The sequence below is a fragment of the Bidens hawaiensis genome, unplaced genomic scaffold (assembly GCF_021521415.1).
Source record: "Bidens hawaiensis isolate Kalapana, Puna unplaced genomic scaffold, B.hawaiensis_p1.1 tig00061358_1, whole genome shotgun sequence".
Taxonomy (NCBI): domain Eukaryota; kingdom Viridiplantae; phylum Streptophyta; class Magnoliopsida; order Asterales; family Asteraceae; genus Bidens; species Bidens hawaiensis.
Window position 1 is genome coordinate 47281 of NW_027501042.1, and position 12053 is coordinate 59333.

The window sequence follows — 12053 nt, forward strand, 5'->3', positions numbered from 1 at the left end:
TGATCTTTTGTAGTATGAGTAAACATTAAATAATATGTACTGTAACTACTCTGTAAGTACTAAATAACAACATATATGGTCCATTGATCATTCATACGCAATCTCTTTTAAGTCTTAATACTATCAAACATTATATAAAATACTAGTTTAATTATCATATAATATGTTAAATAAAAACACATTATTGATGGTTAAACTTTCACTCTTTCAGCATATTCTAGTTTATCATATTTCACACTAATAATTTCCATCAAATGACGTCAACTTGTTTCATGTTTGACCATGTTTCAAACCACCACCACCTCATCACCTGCGTGCTTCCGGCCCCACTGCGGCAAACTCTGACTGAAATACGACGCCACCACCCGAGAGCAGCAACTCCATTATCGGAGTTGAGCTTACACACCTTGGCACCTTATACTGATTAATCGATGCGCCTTTTTCGAGCGCAAAATCCATAACTTCTTCAAACGTACCGTTTTTCACCAACCGAAGCTCCAATGGCCCGATTGAGCTGCACTCGACCCGGCCCTGTCGGTACACCGAGTTCAAAGAATCCTCCATAACCAAACAACATTGTTCGAGCACTTCATTTGTCGGATAGTTTTTCGGATTCTTTACTAGCAACTCCCAAAATATTACATAATGACCGGGTATGGTTCGGGTATCCGCAAAGCTTGTGTACTCAACCACATTCGTGTCTGAAGAAACACTAACCGGACCCCGGGCAGATTACGAGTAACCTGGGGGTTAGATAGATGTTTCCCACGAGGGGTTAGACCCAGAGAAGATGGTTCTTCTGATAACCTGCAAATCAGACACCGTGAGCTTGTCACTGAGAAGGGGGGGGGGGGTTCCTCCTTGTGACCACCCTCCGGCGTGAGAATCAGACTAGATTGCTCTTTAAATATAAATGTATATTAAGAGATTGCTAGAGCATATATCAGGTATAATATGATGATACAAGATAAGATCAGATGGTCATACCATTTGTGGTATTTATAGCCGAAGGTAGGTTTCCAAGGAGGTGTGGCCGGCTGCAACAGTGTTCCTGTTCCACCAACAGTGGCCTACGCACGTGCCCTGCTGGTAGTTGGTGGGTAGGCAGCGGCTGATAGTGACCAGGCCTGCTGTGTACTATTCCTTTTCCACCAACTGCCGGCTATGCACGTGGTATGGCAGTAGTTGGTGAGTAGGCAGCGGCTAATAGTGACATACAGTACAGGAGCATGCTGCTCGCCATACTGTTGTCAATAAGCTGTCGTATCTTTAGTCAGATCTTTTTCCCATACCTCGTCAGGTACAGTACAGAAGATCTTCCCGTATCGTACGGACTGGCTTATTTGGGCGGGAGTATTCCCCCTCCCGCCCTTGTGCGGGATTGTTCCCGGCTTCGCTCATTCCTTCAGGTGACACTGAGTGATTGAGAGCTAAGTGCCTTATGCGTGTAGCCTTGCTGCGCGGGTGGCCTTCCCTGATGGCTTGTATCCGAGGCTGCGGGGACAGGCGAAGTCCTTCACCATTGGGAGGCATTTCCTGCGGGAACAGCTTGCGTACTGCGCGTAAGGACGTCACGTCTCTGAGCATGGTTGGTCCTGCGGATCCAGTTGGTTTCTGCGCAGACGTTCCTCTTCAAGGTGAGTCTTGCGGGTCCAACTGGGCTCTGCTGGGACCTACCTCTTCAAGTCCCCCCAGTCCAATGTTCTTCTCATGAGTGTTTAATAAAGTGAGGTGAACTTTTGGACTTAAGCAAAGGGTTTTTGAAAAGGGTTTTTTAAGGTTTTCCATGGGGATTCTTCCCGCGGAAGTCCTTGTCACTTGCAGAAATTCCCGAGTTTCCTGCTTGGTCTTTGGGTATGATGCGGGTAGGTCTGTAACCTCCTCGCCAGTCAGGAGCGTTGAGTCCCACTTGTGTGGATTCTCCATGAGGTTTTGGTAGTTTTGAACATAGTGATCAATTATGTTAAAACCACCAATTCCATCCTGGAGCTTCAAACAACGTAGTTCTCGACGTTCCCGCTATGCGGGGATGTTATTTCCGTTTCCGCAAGCATTGCCCAGAAGATCCTTCTTGGTTTCAATTCCCAGCGGAGCGCTAGGTATGTGAAGGGTTTTGCCTTAACACTGTACCCGCGCTCGTCTTACGGTTACTTTACTTCCAAGGTATTCCTGGCGTCAATTCCCTGCGGGTGCTAGGTATGTGAAGGGTTTTGCCTTTACACTGTACCCGCACCCGTCTTATAGTTACTTGGTTGCCGAGGTATACTTGGCTTCAATTCCCTGCGGGTGCTAGGTATGTGAAGGGTTTTGCCTTAACACTGTACCCGCATCCGTCTTACGGTTACTTGTTTGCCAAGTTATTCTTGGCTTCAATTCCCTGCGGGTGCTAGGTATGTGAAGGGTTTTGCCTTAACACTGTACCCGCATCCGTCTTACGGTTACTTGTTTGCCAAGTTATTCTTGGCTTCAATTCCCTGCGGGTGCTAGGTATGTGAAGGGTTTTGCCTTAACACTGTACCCGCATTCGTCTTACGGTTACTTGTTTGCCAAGTTATTCTTGGCTTCAATTCCCTGCGGGTGCTAGGTATGTGAAGGGTTTTGCCTTAACACTGTACCCGCATCCGTCTTACGGTTACTTGTTTGCCAAGGTAAGGGGTATTTTCCCGCTTACTTTTGAATCTTTTTGAATTTTGAATTTTGAAATTCGAAGAGTTGGTGGAAAGATAGGAACAGTCCAAACATCTGAAACGTCGTGCGACGGTTTCTTCTGACTGTGTCAGGACGTGCAGGAAGTTATGGTGACGTGACAGTACATGGTCATTCCAGACGTTTTTTCAGGCGCGTGGGCGCGATTTTTCGGGCGCGTGGCCGCGAAATTAATGGTATGCAAGCTGTCAACAGCTGTTGCCAGCTTGCTTTTTGCCACGTGTCATAGTTTCATTGCACATTCGTTTTCTCTCTCTTCCGCATTAATTTCATCGCATTAATTGCGATTAGTATATAAAGGGGGAGAGGGTTCTTTGTAATCCACACTTTCACTCTTCTCTTCATCTTCTTTGCGATTTCCGGCGAATACTCACCTTTTCAGGCAAGCATTCTCCCGAAATCGTTTTCTTCTTCTTTTACAAGATGTCTCGTGATCTCGAATCTACAGCTGACGACAAGAGTACTGCTGGCGAGTGCCAGTGTGCTCTGCCTGGCGATCTGTATCGGTACGTCGTCAGGAAGTTCATGCTCGAGTCTCTCGAGCCTGAGTTTCCTGAACCCCACCAGACGGTGTACGATGCCCCCAGAGGCAAGATCGGGGTTTATGCTGCATTCTTTGTTTATGGGAATCTTAGGTTCCCATTGACAAAGTTTGTTTACCGTGTCCTTGAGAGGCACGGTGTGCACCTGACCGAGGTGCATCCGATGGCGATTGCCAAGGTTCGCCACTTCGAGTGGGTGTGCCGGATTCTGTGCGTTGAGCCCTATGTTGACCGCCTGATGACCTTCTACACTTGGAGGTGCATCCAGGGGTGGTATACCCTGATAACCCGAATCAAGGGTTTAAAGATTTACGCCACCGAGCGCAGTCTTCGCGCGTGGAAGCGGGAGTTCTTCTACATCTCCGCTCGCGCCATCCCCCTTGCCATGAAGTTTAAGAATGGGCAGGCTCTCCCAAGCCTTCACGCCTCCAACTACCAGGAGGCGGAATGGTTCTCGAAGATATCTCGGGTCCAATCTCCGGTTTACCGGTTTGCGGAGTCCGGGATGGTGATGCTGGGGATGAGCCGGGTGTGGAAGGCTGCCGATGCGCAAAAGATCCCAATCGTCCTCGAATACGGTTCGAACTCTGTTCCTTACGGTATGCTTTGTTTCTTTTTGTTGATTTTGAATTTCTTCTAACTTCTTTCCTGTTTATTTCAGAAGGGAACGACTTGCAGTCGCTCCTGGACCCGCGGGAGGCTGACGGTCCCGCTCGGATGGGTACTCGCGCTCTAGACGAGAACGAGTTGCCCATCCTAGAACAAACGGCGGATCGGTTCGTGGAGGTCTATCCGCTAGGCCATGAGATCCTTAGCGCCCGTCGGCCAGGTAAGGAACTATTCGACCCTCGACCCCTCAATGTTGAAACCTCTGCTGGAATTCCTTTAATCGTATGCTCTGATGAGGAATCCGCAGATGGTCCTCCGTTGGTGCGGAAGAAGAAGGCTGCCGGCGGGAAGGGGAAGGAGAAGGCCTCCACTGCCGATCCAGCGCCTCGGTCTGATTTGGAGACCGAGAGCGAAGAGGTGGCGGGGAATCCCGGTGGTGATAAGACCACCGCTCCGGAGGTTGCGACTGTCACCTCCGGAGAGCCAAAGAAGACGACGGTGACCGGCGCAAAGAGGCCGGCTCCATCGGGTTCGTCCCCGCCTCTCCGTACCTTTAGGCTCAAGAAAACCCGTAAGTACAAACTTCCTTTAGCTTTTAACTTCATAGCTTAGTATCATTTAACACTTATCTTCTTTGTGCAGGCGTGGATGTTGACGCATTCCAGGGTGGAGCGCAGAGGAGTACCTCCCCGCCAATGACGGTAGGCCCGGTCAGCCTACCTGAGGCGACGACCCAGGCGCCTGCGCCTGCTTCCGCTGGATCAGTTGCTCACTTCTTTGAGCCGACTGTTCCAGCTGAGATGACGTCACCGCCGGCTGTGAGTGCTATTTTTACAGCATCTTTCACCGAACCGGCGGTTACTATTGCTGCGGATTCCGCGGCGGCGACCGTGGCGGCGACCGCGGCGGCTGCTACCATGCCCCCGCCATCGGCAACGACGGCCGGTCCATCAGGTACGCATGGGGCTTCTCGCCAATCTTTGCCACCTACCCATCTGCCTGACCTCTTGGATGGATTTCCTTTGGGTTCAGGTGATGGGTTCGGCGGCTATCGGCCTGTTATTGACCCTACAGGTGCGTAGGGTTCTTTTGGCCCATTATATATATATTTTTTATCATCTTTTCCTAACTGCTTTGTTTTTTGCAGTGTCGGATTCAAATGAAGTGTATGTTCCACGATGGAACATTCGCCGAGGAACAACCCTTCGTACCCCTGTGGAGTGCGTGGAATGGGCTCGTCACGCTGCTCCCAGTGGTGCGTTGGGGGAAGCCATGGCTAGCTACCAGGAGGGTAGGCTAACCAATGAGCTTCGGGTTCTCCTGGCCCGGATGCAGCCGCGTGTCGAGCTGCTTTGTCGTGAAAACGACAAGTTAAAAGCAGCTCGCCTTAAAGAAGTGGCTCAGGCGCGGGCTGTCCGGGAGGAGAACCAAAGGCTTTCCGCAGCTGCTGCGGAAAAGGAGAAGGCCTTCAAGGCCCTCGAGGTTGAAGTTCAGGCTCGACTTGAGGCCCGTTCCAAGGCTGCCCAAGCTGTTAATGAACAGCTTCGGCTGGCTAAGGAAACTGCAAGGAACGCAACCGAGAGGGCCACCAAGGCTGAAGCTGTTGCTGAGCCTCTACGCGTGAAGAATCAATAGCTTAAAGCCAAATTAGAGGCTCTCCAGCAGGCTCATGATGCCTTGGCGATGGAAGACGCCAAAAAGCTCCAAGAAATCTTGGACCAGAGGGGGGTGCTTGACCATGCTGAGCGTAAGCTAAAGGGCGTCGAAGAGGCTGCGACTAAAGAAGTGTTGCTTGCCAACCTCAACAAGAGTGAAGCCGATCGCGCCCGTAACGAAGCTCAAGCTGCCCTCCAAGAAGCCCTGGTTGCCAAGGAATGGCTTCTTCGAGAAGCGTTGTCTCAGGTAAGCTTTTCTTGTCTTTACGCTTTTCTTTGTAAATAGAAAAGGTTTTGACACTTGTATATTTTCTTTTGTAGGTTGTGCATCGAGTCTTTGCTGAGACGTCGTATGACGATGCTATGAGCGCAGCCCTCAACGCTTCTCACGAGGATGGGGAACGGGTCGGCTTCCTGCTTGGTCTAGGGTTCGTTGAGAAAGGCGTCCCGCCTTCCAACTTCCCTTTGTATAATGTGGATACTGAAGCTGTTTACGACCAAGCAGTGAACCAGTACGCCGCCTTCCCGCATCCGGTGGTGGAGAAGGTGAATGAAGTTGCTGCTGCTGATGATGGGCTAGTTATCCTTAAAGCTTTCCTTGGACTGCCACGCTCTACTGACGGTGCTGGTCCAAGTGGAAGTGGCCCTGAAGCCTGATCCTGAAGATCCCTTCCCACTGTTAGGATAGATTTAGCTTGTATAGATTTATTTTCTTGTAGGCGGGTAGTTACCCGGCCATTCTTGTAATGAATATTTATGAAATATAAATCTTTGTGCGGGTAAGACCGCTTCTTTTATTGGATTCCTTGCTTTATAAACGTTATATGACTTGCATACTTTAGTTTAAATTAGCAATTTTCCAAGTGTTTTAGAATAAGTTAACCTTTGAACGTGGTAGATAATAGGTGTGAAGTTTTGCTTCCTCTTTCGTGATTGTGCGGGTAGGACCGTCACTTGCACTTAGTAGGATGGCTAAACTTTACCCATATCTGACCTGCGTGTAGGTTTTCCTCATCTTTTCTTGAGGATAAGTTAACCTTTGAACGTGGTAGATAATAGGTGTGAAGTTTTGCTTCCTCTTTCGTGATTGTGCGGGTAGGACCGTCACTTGCACTTAGTAGGATGGCTAAACTTTACCCATATCTGACCTGCGTGTAGGTTTTCCTCATCCTTTTTTATGATAAGTTAACCTTTGAACGTGGTAGATAATAGGTGTGAAGTTTTGCTTCCTCTTTCATGATTGTGCGGGTAGGACCGTCACTTGCACTTAGTAGGATGGCTAAACTTTACCCATATCTGACCTGCGTGTAGGTTTTCCTCATCCTTTTTTAGGATAAGTTTTGAACCGTTCGACGCGCGGTTGTCAATAGGTTAGTGTTCAGTTTCCTTTATCATGATTCATGCGGATAGATCGGCACTTTCATTTAGTGGGATAACTGAACTTTTCCCCTTTGACTGACCTGCGTGAAGGTTTGTCGTTTTTTGGGTTTATGCGGGTTTTGCCGCCTTCCCCACGCAACGACTCACACTCATGTATGCGGTGAAAACCGGCATCAGTGTTGATAGTTCATAAAGTATATGTAAAATCATCAGCGTCGATGTTTTAAGGAGAATCATTTCTATTAGAAGTGGCTCTTGGCCTTTTCTTTACAAATTTGGAATTGATTTACATGCAAACTGTGTAATTGAGCTCCCTTCCATGTTGTTGGGATGGGAGTGCCATCGAGCCGATACGCACCTGGTTCGGGATCTCGTTCTTTACGCAGCATGTAGTCTCCACATTGAAGCTGGAATTTTTATTCGTGTTTTCCCCAGCTGGGGTTCTACACGCATCAGCCTGCTCAGCGTTCATTGCGCCACGAGGTGCGCGAGCGTCCCATCTCTGACGAATGCTTCGACCATGTCCTTTACGTCTATGCATTCTTCGGTGTTGTGGCCTTTTGTCCTGTGAAAGTCACAGTACTTGCTCCGATCAGCATTGTGACGATGTCGGATTATTTGAGGCTTTGGCCATGGGAGCTCCTCAGTAGCGAATATCTCGGTGACGCTTTTGGTGAGCGACGTCCATCTGGAGTTCTTGTTTGACTGTACGTTATCCCTTCCGCCTAACCGATGCTGTAAGCCGGATGAGGTGTCAAAGTTTACCCTTGACTGCCAAATGCCTAGCTTCCGCTTTTTGTTTAATCGGGCGGTAAGGACGTTGTCTTCTCTTGTTTTCTGGGTGTAGAGGTTTGTGCTCTGTGGGAGATCTCTACCCAGTTGCTTCTCCGTTTCCGCAAAGCGTTTAGCTGCTGTCATGATGGCATCCCATGTGGATGGCATGCCATCTTTACCCGTTAAGGTGCGGATGAGCTCTGTGTCGTTCGCGCCCTGAATGAAAGCAGCGCGAACAAGATCTTCGCTAATGTTACCCAGACTTAGCTTCTTCGAGTTGAAGCGAGTGATGAAGTCTAGCAAATATTCATCTTTTTCTCGAATGCACTTGAGGATTGTCCATTGCTCCTCAGTATACTTTCTTTGCTGGCTGAAGTGTTGGCTAAACTTCTGTTGGAAGTCAGCCCAGTCGTAGATGTGGTTGACCGGTAGACGATCGAACCACGCTCTAGCAGCCCCGACCAGCGTCATTTGGAACATGTAACACCACGTAGGTTCCGTCCAACTACTGACGGTTGCCCCCGCTATGAATCTGTTCAAATGATCATCTGGGTCGGATATACCATCATATGTGCCTATGCTGGACATTTGTTTGGCACTTTTTGGGGCAATTGCTTCTGCAATGTCCCTTGCAAATTTAGACGTTCCTGCATTTGCAACATTTGGTCTGAATGTTTTGGAGAAGTCACGTGGACTTCCACCTGTGTTTTTTGGTTTGAAGGCTTCTCCAAAATGCCTTCTCGGTTGGGAGTCCGTTTCCTTACGCTTCCCTTTTGCCCTATGGCGAGGGTTCGCGTCGGAGTCGGATTCCTCCGAGACATTGTCCAAGTAATCTTCGAATTCATCAGCCTGTTGGACGGAACGCAAGCGTTCGTCCAACTCAGCTTGGAATTCCCTCTGACGTGCCTCCGCCCATGCCTTAACTTCATCGAGAGTTTGGCGGGGGAGTCTTCGTTTTTCAAACTGGGTATCGGTGAATCCCAGTGGGCGATCATTTACTGCACTTGCCCCAGCTTGGGTAACTGGGGTAGTGTTCGTAAAATTTACTTCATTTGCCCCGGCTTGGGTAGCCGGGGTAGTGTTTGTAAAAACTGTGTAGCCGGTATTCCCCCCAGTAGCTGGGGTTGTGGTTACCGGAATTTCTTTAACCATCTTTCTAGAAGTTTGAAAAAACTGGAGAAAAATAAAGTTCTAGCTTTATGCACGGATGGCGCCAATGAAGAAACACTAACCGGACCCCGGGCAGATTACGAGTAACCTGGGGGTTAGATAGATGTTTCCCACGAGGGGTTAGACCCAGAGAAGATGGTTCTTCTGATAACCTGCAAATCAGACACCGTGAGCTTGTCACTGAGAAGGAGGGGGTTCCTCCTTGTGACCACCCTCCGGCGTGAGAATCAGACTAGATTGCTCTTTAAATATAAATGTATATTAAGAGATTGCTAGAGCAGATATCAGGTATAATATGATGATACAAGATAAGATCAGATGGTCATACCATTTGTGGTACTTATAGCCGAAGGTAGGTTTCCAAGGAGGTGTGGCCGGCTGCAACAGTGTTCCTGTTCCACCAACAGTGGCCTACGCACGTGCCCTGCTGGTAGTTGGTGGGTAGGCAGCGGCTGATAGTGACCAGGCCTGCTGTGTACTATTCCTTTTCCGCTATGCACGTGGTATGGCAGTAGTTGGTGAGTAGGCAGCGGCTAATAGTGACATACAGTACAGAAGCATGCTGCTCGCCATACTGTTGTCAATAAGCTGTCGTATCTTTAGTCAGATCTTTTTCCCATACCTCGTCAGGTACAGTACAGAAGATCTTCCCGTATCGTACGGACTGGCTTATTTGGGCGGGAGTATTCCCCCTCCCGCCCTTGTGCGGGATTGTTGCCGGTTTCGCTCATTCCTTCAGGTGACACTGAGTGATTGAGAGCTAAGTGCCTTGTGCGTGTAGCCTTGCTGCGCCGGTGGCCTTCCCTGATGGCTTGTATCCGAGGCTGCGGGGACAGGCGGAGTCCTTCACCATTGGGAGGCATTTCCTGCGGGAACAGCTTGCGTACTGCGCGTAAGGACGTCACGTCTCTGAGCATGGTTGGTCCTGCGGATCCAGTTGGTTTCTGCGCAGACGTTCCTCTTCAAGGTGAGTCTTGCGGGTCCAACTGGGCTCTGCTGGGACCTACCTCTTCAGTGTCGAATCGGTTCAACAACTTGGATGCATTGTTGATGGCGTGTTGTAGCTCGGGTTCGGTAGTTTTATCCGAATCAATGCTGAGTAGCACGTCTTTTCGTCTCACGAACTGGAACTTCGGAGCAGAGTTGTGGAACCCTGCAACACGAAGAACATCACCTACGCGGTATCTGTATAACGCGTAGGTGGTGATCACCAGTTCGTATTCCTTCCCTATTTCCACATTCACCAGGTCGACCAGAGTAGTGTTATCAGTACCGGTCGACCCTGAATGTGGATCACAGGGAAGGAACTCGAAGTACGCCATGTTTGGCATTATGGTGTAGGAGACTTCAGACGGGTCACACAACGGGTTCAAGTTGATGCCGAAGTAGCATTCGGAGGACGCGTACATGGTGCATACTTTCGGTAGCCCACCGCTATAATAATCTAGAGTCGGAATGTATTGAGCCATGGCACCGGTCACAATTACTTCTAGATACTTCGCATTCGGCCAAATTCGAGGGATAGTTCTTTCCCAATTTTTCTTTGAACATTCGGATTCGATTATGTTAGCAAGATCATGGTCCGGTTTGAGTACCTGGACCATGCATTGTTGGATATCCGGGTCAGATACCTTTTTATTAAGGGTACCTGTCCGGATATCATGACAAAGTTCCTTCCAGTTAAGCTGAAGGAACCGGATGGCCCGCAGTAGACCGGAAGCAAAAACAACTTCAATACGGAGCACTTGCTTCCGGTCAAACAGGCCACAAAGCATCTGGGCGTACATGCTCTGGAACCAGTCCGGGCAGAGAACGGCCTCATTTGGGCTAGTGTAGTCGTTAAATGGGTCGTGGGGCTGCGCCTTGAAGAGGTCACTCTTGTAGTAGCTTGTGAGAACCGGCCGGGCCATAAGCCCGCCCGGAGTCTTGGTTTCGGATTTCACGAACAGGAAGTATAACCCCTTCCCCTTATCCAAACCCGGCATGTACATGTCCATTACCGGCATCAGTAAACTGTAAATGAATTGGCGTCGGTTCATATCTTCTTCAATCGCGGGCATGAGCTTTCTTTCACCGGCTGAAGTACCCGAACTGCACCAAAAAAAGCAAAAATTAGCATAAAATATCGTAATTAAATTGTCCATAAAAAAAGATGGCGCCGAAGCTTGTTGCACGCTTACTCACCTCTGTATAATTGAATTATTTTATTCAATATTTAAATGAACCATAATATTTATAAAAAAAATGAACAACCAATTTGTAAATACTACGTGTAATGTAATGATGGGTTGAATATATAAAAACAAAAAATAAAAAATAAAAAACTAGTGATAAACTATTAATAAACAATAACCTTGTGAGAAATTCAGTGATCGGGTAAGCCGCAAGAATCGGAGACCGAACGCCATTAGCGATGCGTTGAATAATCGGCTCGAGATCCTGATAGCTAACGACCGGAACTTTTGATTTGAAAGTTTCTCGATCGGTAGCTCCAACGAGATTGTAAAGGCGGAGATACTATCAGCGTTCTTTGTGAGTATCTCAGCCAATACGTTTGCTTGAACTGCATCGACGATGGTAGTTACATCCTCGATGAACTTAATCGCCGACGCAGTTTTCTCGCAAACGGGTAAACTTTTCCCAGCATCATGAGTTGCCATTTTGTTTGTTAAGTTTTGAGGTGATGAGAAATTGAGAGAAGTGGATGGGTTTATATAGGATGGATGTGGGGCCCAGAAGGGGTCACATGACATGTCACGGGTGGGGTGGCCCATAGAATTAGTTAGTCACTGGTCAAAGTAAGAGATGGTTTATTAATAAAATGTATAAAACTTGGATTTTACTAACTTAATTAATACTTAATAGTATAATAACATAACACATACAATTCATAGTTAAATTTTATACTTGAATCTAGTGAATAATATACGAATATTGCAAATGAAATATGGTTTTATTAACGTCTAACGCAGTAACGTAATAATATGACACTAACGACATACGGTTATAATTTAGACTTAATTTCTTAGTTTTAGACTTTTAGTTAAGAACAATATAGAATATGACAAATGCGGTATGGTTTTTCCATATAGCAAGAAGCTAAATTATTGCGAGAATAAAACTAAATCATTTCAACGTTTTTATTGATGCATCATAATTTTTAATACTTATAATTTTACATATACAAATTTGTATGTTATATATATAAAAACCCATT

At 47.6% G+C, this 12053-nt stretch overlaps 1 pseudogene; it reads right to left on the bottom strand.

The window, feature by feature from the left end:
- Positions 1 to 212: 212 nt before the first annotated feature.
- On the bottom strand, positions 213 to 11496 carry LOC143603341 (putative indole-3-acetic acid-amido synthetase GH3.1; annotated as a pseudogene).
- Positions 11497 to 12053: the final 557 nt, after the last annotated feature.